This window comes from Pristiophorus japonicus, chromosome 8, assembly GCF_044704955.1.
Source record: "Pristiophorus japonicus isolate sPriJap1 chromosome 8, sPriJap1.hap1, whole genome shotgun sequence".
In the NCBI taxonomy this organism is placed as follows: domain Eukaryota; kingdom Metazoa; phylum Chordata; class Chondrichthyes; family Pristiophoridae; genus Pristiophorus; species Pristiophorus japonicus.
Window position 1 is genome coordinate 28307292 of NC_091984.1, and position 11966 is coordinate 28319257.

The window sequence follows — 11966 nt, forward strand, 5'->3', positions numbered from 1 at the left end:
CGTTAAAGGCACTATATAAATAAAAGTAGTTGTTATTGTTGGTGCATTTCTAATAACACTGATCCCATTTGTTGACAAAACCCGTTTAGTTCCTTCTTGCAACTTTAAGTTTTCTCATTCCATCAATCGTGCTGGTAATCTGTTCATATTATGATATAGCACAGAAGTTGCCGGCTCTTTGGCAGAGCTATCCAATTAGTTTCACTCCCCTGCTCTTTGCCCGTAACCCCTTATGTTTTTTCCTTTAAAGTATTTATCCAATTCCATGTTGAAAGTTACTATTGAATCTGTTTCCAACACCCTTTCAGGCAGGGCATTCCAAATCACAATAACTCGGTGGGTAAAAAATTGTTTCCTCATGTCGCCTCTTTTGCCAATCACCTTAAATCTGTGTCCTCTGGTTACCACCCCTACTGCCACTGGAAACAGTATCTCCTTATTTACTCTATCAAAATTGTTCATGATTTTAAACAACTCTATCAAATCTCCTCTTAATTTTCCCTGCACTAAGGAGTTCCATATATTTACTAAAATAAAAAAAGTTCCTCTAGCATTTTCTATTTTCTTTTGTTCTCCTTAATTTGTAATTAAAATATCAGCCATGGCCTAATGGTAGCATTCTCTGCCTCTGATTCAGAAGGTTGTGGGTTCAGGCCCCTTTCCAGATGCTTGAGCACATCATCTAGGCTGACACTTCAGTATAGTGTTGAGGGAGTTCTGCACTGTCGGAAGTGCCGTCTTTGTCTGCTCTCTCAGGTGGACGTAAAAGATCCCACAGTGCTATTTGAAGAAATGCAGGGGATTTCTTCCAGCATCCGGGCCAATATTTATCTCGCAATCAATATAACTAAAACAGATTATCTGCTGCTTGTGAGATCTGGCTGCGTGCAAAATGGCTGCTGCATTTCCCAACATTGCAACAGTGACTACAGCCAATTAAGTACTTTTGAAGTGTAAGGAGCTTTGGGACATAGTGAGGTTGTGAAAAATGCTACAAAAATCCAAGTTCTTTCTTTCTTGCAAATATGACTCTTGAGTTTAAATTCAGCAGAAAACTTATTTGGATCCAATGTATCCAAACCTTTCACACTTGTAAACACACCTGCTGACACTTGGTTAAGGCTCACCAGTGAACAACGGCCGATTGCTGAAGATGGCCAGAGCCTGCAGACCTACAGCCCTGCGGGAATCAGTGGCATCAGGAGTGGAGGGAAGAAACGGAGCGGTAATTGGGGCGAGGGGGGAAAGCTACATGGGATCTTCTCTCAACATCCCATAAGGTATTCTGGATGCTGAAACCCAGGAGAAAGCTTGAGGAAGGTGAAAGTATACATTTTAGGGTAGATTTCCATCATCAGTGCTCCTGGAGCTGAGTTTTGGAGGACACAAAAGCCTGAGTTCCTGATATATACTCCTGGCAGACTGCGCCCTGAGCAAGAGGACTGAACATAAAAGTATACCCCTCAACAACTTGCATCTATGTAGCGTCTTTAAGTTACAAAAGGACCCAAGGCACTTCACAGAGACATAACCCTCTATCTGCAATATATGCAGTGTGTTTCTAGTTGTATCCATGTGAATGCAAATGCTTACACTCTGTATGTACAATATGTGTGTTTCTGTGCCAGCCTTGGTTCAGTTGGTACCACACTTACCTCTGAGTCAGAAGATGGGGTTCAAGTACTTGAGCACATAATCCAGACTGACACTTCAGTGCATTGCTGAGGGAGTGCTGCACTGTTGGAGGTGCTGTTTTTCGGATGAGACGTTAAACCGAGGGCCACTCTGGCCTCTCAGGCAGATGTAAAAGATCCCATGGTACAAAGAATGCTCAAAGAAGAGCATGCAAATTCATCCAGATGTTGTGACCAATACTTTACCCTCAACCAAGCTCATTAAAATAAATTATCTGGTCATTATGAGAGAAAAGGGAATAGAAAGAAATGCTGAAAGGCTGAGATGAGGTAGATGGAAGGGGAGGAGCTGAATGGCCTGTTTCTGTGCTGTATATTCTATGTAATGCTATATCATTATCTCATTGCTGTTTGTGGGACCTTGCTGTGCACAAATTGGTTGCTGCATTTCCTAGATTACTAAAGTGACTAGAGTTCAAAAATACTTTGTTGGCTGTAAAACGCTTAAGGATGTCCTGAGGTTGTGAAAGGCGCTAAATAAATGCAGGTTCTTTCTTTTCTAAGTGTCCTGTGTTGATGATGCAATGTTTGTGTGTGTGTGTACCAGTTGCTCTACGTATTGTATGTGTGCGCGTATGTGGGAATGGCGGGCCGGGGGGAAAGACTTATGAAAATTGGGGATTTCCCAAGCCTTCCTCTGTTTTTTACTGCTGTCCTCACTGACCTCAGTGTCATAGATTTAGACCCCATAGCTACAAATAAATTGTCAAATCAGAGCACACATGGCCTACGCTGTTTACAATCGCACAATGTATCTCATTTCAGTTCTGACAGAATTTAAGATCCTCTAGAGCCTGGCCTGAACAAGTCCGCTCCTGTTTCTGTCTGGTTAAGGCTGCCGTATCAATAGAGATTTACGTTTCTGACCTACTTTCACAGTTGTGCTCATCACCCCCAAACCTTCCTCAGTGAGAAGGAAAATCCCAGAGCCAGGTCATGCATGGGAATAGATGTTAGGGTTTCAACGAAAAAAAACAAGAACATTTGTCATGTTTCAATCCGCTGATTTTAGTGACAGTATATTAATTATCTCAATCATGCAAGTTGCATAACAATTTCTAGCATGCAAAGCATAAAAGAATACTACAACTTGCATTCGTATAGCACCTTTAACGTAGTAAAATGTCCTAAGGCGCTTCACAGGAGTGGGAAAAAAATAGTTACTGGAAGTTAAAATTCTGCTCTAGTATGAAGTAACTTGACTATAAATGACTGCCACCTGGTTCCAACTTGCACTTTAGTGGCTTTAATCACTTCAAGTGGATAGATTCGGCCGTTCGGGAGGATGTGTATTCCGCCTGGGGGGGATGGGAACACTGCTTTGGAATCAGTTGACCGTATTGTGTGACAGCAGTGCACTTTCCAAACAGCTCCTGCAATGACAAACTGTATATTTTTTTCTGCTTGTTTTGTATCCTGTTCATATTCTGACTCCATCCATCCAACCAGCCGCTCGGACCCCTGCTGTTTTTCTGGCACTGTTTTCAGCTATCCTGCTTTTGCAGGGTGACCTGTGATAATTGTACACTTCATATTATTACAGCGGCCACACATTAGGTGGAGTTCTTTTATTGGGCAGAATGCTAAATAAATATTTAAATTCTAGGTTCTGTTTTTAAAAAATATGTTGGCGCGCTGCGTATTTTGGTGAGTGCAATTTCTCTGTGATGTTGTGTCCCTCATCCCCTGCTCTGCTGTGGCCACTGAGTCCTGCTGGGGTACAGATCCATTGACAGCAGCAGTGCTCCAGTGCCTTGGACTTGTGGCTGATCTTCAATGTAAAAAAAGATTTGCATTTATATAGCACCTTTCACGACCTCAGGACCTCCCAAAGTGCTTTACAGCCGATTAAGTACTTTTTGAAGTATAGGAAAAGTGGCAGCCAATTTGTGCATAGCCAGCTCCCACAAACATCAGTGTGATAATGACCAAATAAACTGTAAGTTTTTTATTGATGTTGGTTGAGGGATAAATATCGGCCAGAACACTGGGGGAAACTCCTGCTCGTCTTTGAAATATTGCCATAGGATCTTTTATTCCCACCTGAAAGGGAAGACAACTGAGAGGGTTTATTGAAATGAGCTTTCGACCACATATCCATAGTGTAAGTAAGACTGCCTATTTCCACCTCCGAACATTACCCATCTCTGCCTTGTCTCAGTTCATCCGCTGCTGAAGCCCTCATCCATGCCTTTGTTACATCTAGACCTGACTGCTCCAACGCACTCCTGGCTGGCCTCCCACATTCGACCCTATGTTATCTAGAGGTGATGTAACTTGCAACAAGTCCCCCGCTCACCCATCACCCCTGTGCTCGCTGACCTACATTGGCTCCCATTTAAGCCTCGATTTCAAAGTTCTCATTCTTGTTTTCAAGTCCCTCCATGGCCTCACCCCTCCCTATCTCTGTAATCTCTTTCAGCCCCACAACCCCCAGAGATGTCTGTGCCCCTCTAATTCTGCCCTCTTGAGCACCCCTGATTCGAAATTGCTCAACAATTGGTGGCCGTGCCTTCTGTTGCCCAGGCCCCAAGCTCTTGAACTCCCTGCCTAAACCTCTCCGTCTCTCTACCTCTCTTTCCTCCTTCAAGACATTCCTTAAAACTTACCTCTTTGACCAAGCTTTTGGTCACCTGCCCTAATTTCTCCTTGTGCGGCTCGGTGTCAAATTTTTTATCTCATAATACTCCCGTGAAGCGCCTTGGGACGTTTCACTACATTAAAGGCGCTATATAAATACAAGTTGTTGTTGTTATTGTCTCATCCAAAACACTGGACAATGTATTTCAGTGTGGGTGAGAGAGGGAGAATGGAACCCATCAGAGCCCAGTCATACTCTGTCACACATCATGTGCACACCTGCACACTTTCCAACAGGTGATCTGGCACTGCACGGTGATCTGAGACAGGAACCCCAGCTGATTTACCCCCCCCCCCCACCCCCCTGCTTCCCCCTCCACCACCGTCCTTAGACCAGGTAGCCGAGACCAACAGCAGCTCCCAACTCGGCAGCTCCAGCTGGCATCAGTTCAACTCAGCACGGACCATCGAACAAGTGCATTGCAGCAAAATGAGGTTCAGAATGGATTATAAATGGAAAGTAAAATAATCAACAATGAGCAATTTATTGTTAATTCGTATTTTGTGAATATGTGATGGGAATTTTCATTGCAACAGGCCGAGTGATGTACAACAATGAATTTTTTTTTAAGTGACAAAACAATGGAACTGAATGACAATTTGTTTCTGCTGTCTGACTTTGATGTATTAAAGCTATCAGCAAGGGTCGCGGGAGCAACACAGAAACATCTTACTGCTTCGAGGAGAAAACTGCCAAGAAAAACAGGGTGACATCTCTCTGGCTGCTACTGCCTTCGAATGTAATCAATGACCGACATAAGGCAGCTTCCCAGCAGTTGCTGCGAGACCGAGCAAACCCGTGTTTCCTGTGATTTCTTGGAATTAAAACTGAACTTGATGAAAACAAAGTGGAATCAGGAAAGTAACAAGAGGTCTCCCAGAGGCCAGCTTCCCCTGTGTAGCTTGTATTTGTAATAACTCTGACTCACAAGCTTAACACTGACAACTGCTTTCATACTGGATGACTCACGACTGAACACTGCCCAAGGCTTGGTCATTCTGTGTACTAACTCTTCCTCCCCTTGGCCCTAAAGGTGCAGATCCTTGCTGGCATGTGGTTCTACAGGCTTTGATTGCTCTCCAGTATCTTACACAAGTGGCCATTCTCCCCACCTGAACTCAGATAGTCATTATCAGAAGGTAATTCGAACATGGGGTGCATGATCGAGGGGGCCCGAAACAAGTCGCACCTACTGATTTTGAAGGGTTCCGTCCGCCCCAATGCATGGGGCGGACAATCCAGAGAAATTCAGGTCTTGGTCGGTTTTTTTGGAACGGGGCGGAAGTGGTCTCATCATCGGAGCGGAGGTGGGGGCGGGTCAGAGTAGCCGATGCTCCAAGTCATCAATGCCGCAATGATGACATCATCGAGCTGGTGCATCACAATGTCCCTCGCCTTCAGTTAAAGGGGAGGGCCGTTGCAAACCCTGCAGCCAATTTAGTGGCATACACATAGGCCACCAGGGAGGGTTTCAGTCAAAGAGGGGGTGCCAGGCTGCCTGTTGGCAGCCCGGCTGAACCCGCGGGCGTAACTGTCAGACCGACTTGGCTCTCGGCCGACAAAAACAAATAACATGGAGTCGCTGGCAGCGCTACCTCCTCTTTAAGGGCGGCCGTGTTGGCAAGCCACAGAAAGGGTACCGACAGCAAAAGCTGTCAGTGGCACCGACTGGCAATGGTGGCGCTCCCGCGGGGCAATTTCCAAAAGGGGCAATTTCCCATGGGGCAATTTCGGAAAGGGGTGGCCGTCGGTCAGTAAGGAGTCAGTGTGTGCACCATGCAGCAGGGAAACAGGCGAAGCGGTCCCGGTACACCGCTCCAAAAGTAAAGCAGGGCAATATACAAAATGGCGGCCCATCCACGGCGATTCAGCGTGCAGTCCGCATCGACTCATTGCCGCCACTTTCAGGCCCCCAGAAGTTTAAAATGCTAAAAAGATTCAATAGGATAGATACTGTTGGACTTAAAGCAGTAACCCAATTCGGGAGCAGCAAAGCAGCTCTACAGGCGGCTGAAGGCCGAGGTCCAACAAAAAACCCACGACCTAAAGAATGGTGGGTGGAGAAAGCACAGGAGATCCAGCGGCTGGCCGACAGCCATGATGTGCGAGGATTCTTCACCGCAGTTAACTCCACCTACGGCACAAGCACCCAAGGCCTCAGCCCACTGCTGGCCAAGAACGGGGAGGTACTCATTAAGGACACCGAGGCAGTCAGGACCCACTGGAAGGAGCACTTCGAAGATCTCCTTAACCGAGACTCTGCCTTCGACACAAGTGTCCTCGACTCCATCCTGCGGCATGCTACCCGCCACCATCTCAGCCCTGCACGAGGTAGAAAAGGCCATCCGTCAGCTCAAGAACAAGGCATCAGGAGCAGGTGGAATCCCCGCTGAGGCACTAAAGTATGGCGGAGAAGCACTACTGGCACGAATGCATGGCCTCATCTCTCTTATCTGGAAGGAGGAGAACATGCCGGGAGATCTCAGAAATGCCGTAATCGTGACCATCTCTAAAAAAGGGAATAAGTCCGACTGTGGCAACTACAGAGGAATCACCCTACTGTTGGCCACTGGGAAGGTCATCGCAAGAATCCTCCTCAACCGTCTTCTCCCTGTGGCTGAAGAGCTCCTCCCAGAGTCACAATACGGATTCCGTCCACTAACGGACATGACCTTCACTGCGCGCCAACTACAAGAGAAATGCAGGGAACAGCACCAACCCTTGTATATGGCCTTCTTTGACCTCACCAAGGCCTTTGACACTGTCAACCATGAGGGAATATGGAGTGTCCTCCTCCGTTTCGGCTGCCCCAAAAAGTTTGTCACCATCCTCTGCCTGCGCTACAATGACATGCAAGCCATGATCCTGACCTACAGATCCACCACAGGCCCAATCCATGTCCGGACCTGGGTCAAGCAGGGCTGCGTCACCGCGCCAACACTCTTCGCGATCTTACTTGCTGCAATGCTCCATCTCACTCTCAACAAGCTCCCCACTGGAATGGAACTAAACTACAGAACCAGTGGGAACCTGTTCAACCTTCGTCGCTTCCAGGCTACATCCAAGGTCATCCCATCCTCTGTCATCGAACTACAGTATGCGGACGACGCTTGCGTCTGCGCACATTCAGAGGCCGAAGTCATCGTCAACATCTTCACCGCGGCATACAAAAGCATGGGCCTCACACTAAACATCCATAAGATAAAGGTCCTCCACCAACCTGACCCCGCCACACAGCACTGCCCCCCAGTCATCAAAATCCACAGCATGGCCTTGGACAACGTGAACCATTTTCCATACCTCGGGAGCCTACTATCAGCAAAGACAAACATCGACGACGAGGTCCAACACCACCTCCAGTGTGCCAGCACAACCTTTGGTCGCCTGAGGATGAGAATGTTTGAAGACCAGGACCTCAGATCTGGCACCAAGCTTATGGTCTAGAGGGCAGTGGTGATACCTGCCCTCCTATATGGCTCAGAGACGTGGACCATATACAGTAGACATCACAAAGCGCTGGAGAAGTATCACCAACGTTGCCTCCGCAAGATCCTGCAAATCCATTGGGAGGATAGACGCATCAACGTCAGTGTTCTCGATCAGACCAACATTCCCAGCATCAAAGCACTGACCACACTCGACCAGCTCCGTTGGGCGGGCCACATTGTCCGCATGCCCGACACGAGACTCCCAAATCAAGCACTCTACTTGGAACTCATACACAGCAAGCGAGCCCCAGTTGGGCAGAGGAAACGCTTCAAGGACACTCTCAAAACCTCCTTGATAAAATGCACCATCCCCACCGACACCTGGGAGTCCCTGGCCAAAGACCGCCCTAAGTGGAGGAAGAGCATCTGGAAGAATGCTGAGCACCTCAAGTCTCGTCGTCGAGAGCATGCAGAAAACAAGCGCAGGCAGCGGAAGGAACGTACAGCAAACCAGACTCCCCACCCACCCTTTCCTTCAACCACTGTCTGCCCCACCTGTGACAGAGACTGTAATTCCCGTATTGGACTGTACAGTCACCTGAGAACTCACTTTTAGAGTGGAAGCAAGTCTTCCTCGATTTTGAGGGACTGCCCATAATGATGATTTCCTCTGGTGCGGGAATCAAGAATGAAGAGACATATGGCTAAAATTTTGATTGCGTAGCGCCCGTTGTTTGCCGTTTTGGGTCGAAAATGGTGTCCGAGCTGCACACGTGCAATTCTGGTGCACGCCGCGCTGGCCACCATCTTGGTGAGGGCGTTAGCATCGGCGCTGTGATTGTGCACCAGAAGTATGTAGAGTAGGCAGATCGTGATGTCAATCAGCGCGTAACGCTGTTTCAACACCAGCACTGCCATTTCCATCCTCAACGCTGGAAATATCACCGAGTGTTAACCTCGGACAGCTAAACATGTGTTCAGCAGCTGCAAGGACCCCCTACCAGTGATAGTTAAAGGGATCATCAACCACTCTCAGGTCAGTTGCTGATTAATTTCTACTGGCTCTGTATAAATTTGTGGAAGCTTTCTAAAGTTGTTTAAAGTCGGTGAAGTGACAGGGAGTGGTGTCACAAGTGGAGAAGGCCTTGGTTACAACTTCAAGGGTTTTGGTCAGACGACTTGCTCTCAGTCATGGACACTCTAGTTGTCATACTCCTTGGCCTGCATCATGACAGGGAGATGGAGCAGAGGCAGTGAAGATGAGGACAAGCTGCTTGCAGAAGGAGGAGGAGGGGAAGGAGTGCTCTCAGCAGGAGGCCTTACCCATCCAGAGTTTTCCGAGAGCAATACAATTACCTCAACCTGAGCCAAGGGCAGTGTGTGAGGTGTCTGTGCTTTACGAAGGAAGTGCTCACAGAACTCTGCCGCCTCTTGTAACCAGACTTGCAGCCTCACGCCAGCAACAACAACTTGTATTTATATAGCGCCTTTAACATAGTAAAACATCCCAAGGCGCATCACAGGAATATTATAAGATAAAACAAATAAATTTGACACCGTGCCACATAAAAAGAAATTACGGCAGTTGACCAAAAGGTTGAAAAAAGAGTTAGGTTTTAAGTAGCGTCTTGAAGAAGGAAAGAGAGGTAGAGAGGCGGAGAGGTTTAGGGAGGAAGTTCCAGAGCTTAGGGCCCAGGCAGCTGAAGGCACGGCCACCAATGGTTGAGCGATTATAATCAGAGATGCTCAAAAGGGCAGAATTTGAGGAGCGCAGACATCTCGGGGGGTTGTGAGGCTGAAGTAGATTAGGGAGCGATGAGGTCATGGAGGAATTTGTAAACAAAGATGAGAATTTAGAAATCGAAGCAAGGACAAGGACAGTGCTGCCAGTGGCTGTGAAGGTGACCATGGCCCTGACTTTTACGGGATCCTTCCAGGCTGGAGCAGGCGATACCTGTAATGTCTCCCAGTTGGCTGAGCACTGCTGCATAAGAGAACTGACAGACACTCTTTGTGCCATGGACTATGTACAGCAGGAGAAGTACCACCAGCGCTGCCTCCGCAAGATCCTGCAAATCCACTGGGAGGATAGTCACACCAACGTCAGTGTTCTCGCTCAGGCTAACATCCCCAGCATCGAAGCACTGACCAAGCTCGACCAGCTCCGTTGGGCGGGCCACATCATCTGCATGCCCGACATGAGACTCCCAAAGCAAACGCTCTACACGAAGCTTCGACAGAGCAAGCGAGCCCCAGGTGGGCAGAGGAAACGCTTCAAGGAACACCCTCAAAGCCTCCTTGATAAAATGCAACATCCCCACCGACTCCTCGTAATCCCTAGCCCACGACCACCCAAAGTGGAGGAAGAGCATCCGGGAGGGCACTGAGCACCTTGAGTTCCATCGGCAAGATCAGGGCACCATCGACTTCACGCACGTGGCTTTTTAGGCACCGCATGTAAATGCTGAGATGCCCCGCAACTGCAAATGTTTCCACTCGCTGAATGTGCAGTTGGTGAGCGACTATGGTCTGCATATCATGACGGTGAATGCTCGGTCTCCTGGCAGCAGTCATGATGCTTCCATTCTGTGCCAGTCTGCTTGTCCCTCAGTCTTTGAACCACCAAGACAAACCCAGCGACTGGTGGCGACTGGGCGACAAGGGCTATCCACTGACCACCTGGCTCATGACTCCGCTCCGCAACCCAACCACAGGTGGGCAGCATGTGTACAATGAGAACCATGCTGCCACACGGAATCTGATAGAGCAGATCATTGGCCTCCTTAAGCAATGCTTCCGGTGATTGGACCGCTCTGGAGAAGCCCTGACGTATTCACCAGAGCGGGTCTCAAGATTCGGCATGGTCTGCTGCGTGCTCCACAACTTCACCATCATGAAGGCACAGCCCCTACCTCCAGGCTACGGCAACCAGCTGACGAAAAGGAGGAGAAAGAGGATGAGGAGGAGGAGGAGGAGGAAGAAGTAGAGGAGGAGGAGGGTGAGAAGGAAGCGGACGAGGAGGCAGCGGAAGGGAGGAGGCAACCCAGGCAGCCCCTTTCTGCCCAGCCTGTCCATCATTGACTCCACCTACTGCAGTATGAGTGAACACAAGCCCAATTCCCCAATCACCAATAGGCCCACACCTTCCCTTCCCTCTGTTACTGACCGTCACAATGTCCTCTCAGCCAACTTTATCCATCAATCCATCCAATATAACCTAACAAAGTCAACTAATCACACTTGTGCCTGTCTTCATTATGCCATTGTCTGTCCTGGTGATCCTACGATATTTTTCTCTTAGACAGTCCCTCGGAGTCGGGGATCACTTGCTTCCACACGAATATGAGTTCTCAGGTTACTGATGAGTACAATGCGGGACCTACAGTCTCTGTCACAGATGGGGCAGGTGGTGGTTGAAGGGACGGGTGGGTGGGGTGCTTGGGTTGTCGTGTGCTCCTTCCGCTGTCGACGCTTGGCTTCTGCGTGCTCCTGGCGAGGTCACAGCATTCTCTTGGAGGGTATTATTACTGCTCTGTAGACCATGAGTTTGGTGCCGGGTTTGAGGTCCTGGTTTTCAAACACCCTCTTCCTCAGGCAACCGAAGGCTGCACAGGCACACTGAAGGCCATGTTGGACCTCGTCATCGACGTCTGCCCTTGTTGACAGTAGGATCCCGAGGTATGGAAAATGGTCCACATTGTCCAAGGCCTCGTCATGGATCTTGATAATCAGGGAGCAGTACTGTGTGGTGGGGGCAGGTTGGTGGAGAACCTTTGTCTTACGGATGTTTAGTGTAAGGCCCATACTCTCGCACGCTTCAGTGACGGTGTAGACGACGGTTTGGAGTTCGACCTCCGAGTGTGCGCAAAAGCACAAAGTGCTACCTATGTTTCCTACGCAGTGCTACCCCAGTGGCTGCAGCATGGCTGGTGGAAGGCTGCTGACTTTCAGTGGGGGGGACGGCAGATGGCCTTGGTGGACAACCTCGAGCAGCTCTAGGCCCTGTAGGCCTAGCTTCAGACAGCATCACCTCGACACGGGCGGCAGCAGTCTGGGCTGGCTGACAGTCAGCAGCAAGGGCACTGGCGGAGTGACAGTGGGGAGAGGACGAATGTTGTCATCCTGAGAGGCCACTGCCACTCCCCCGAGAGGGCACGTCATCAATCCAATCATTACACTGGAGGACAGATTGCTGGACTGCTG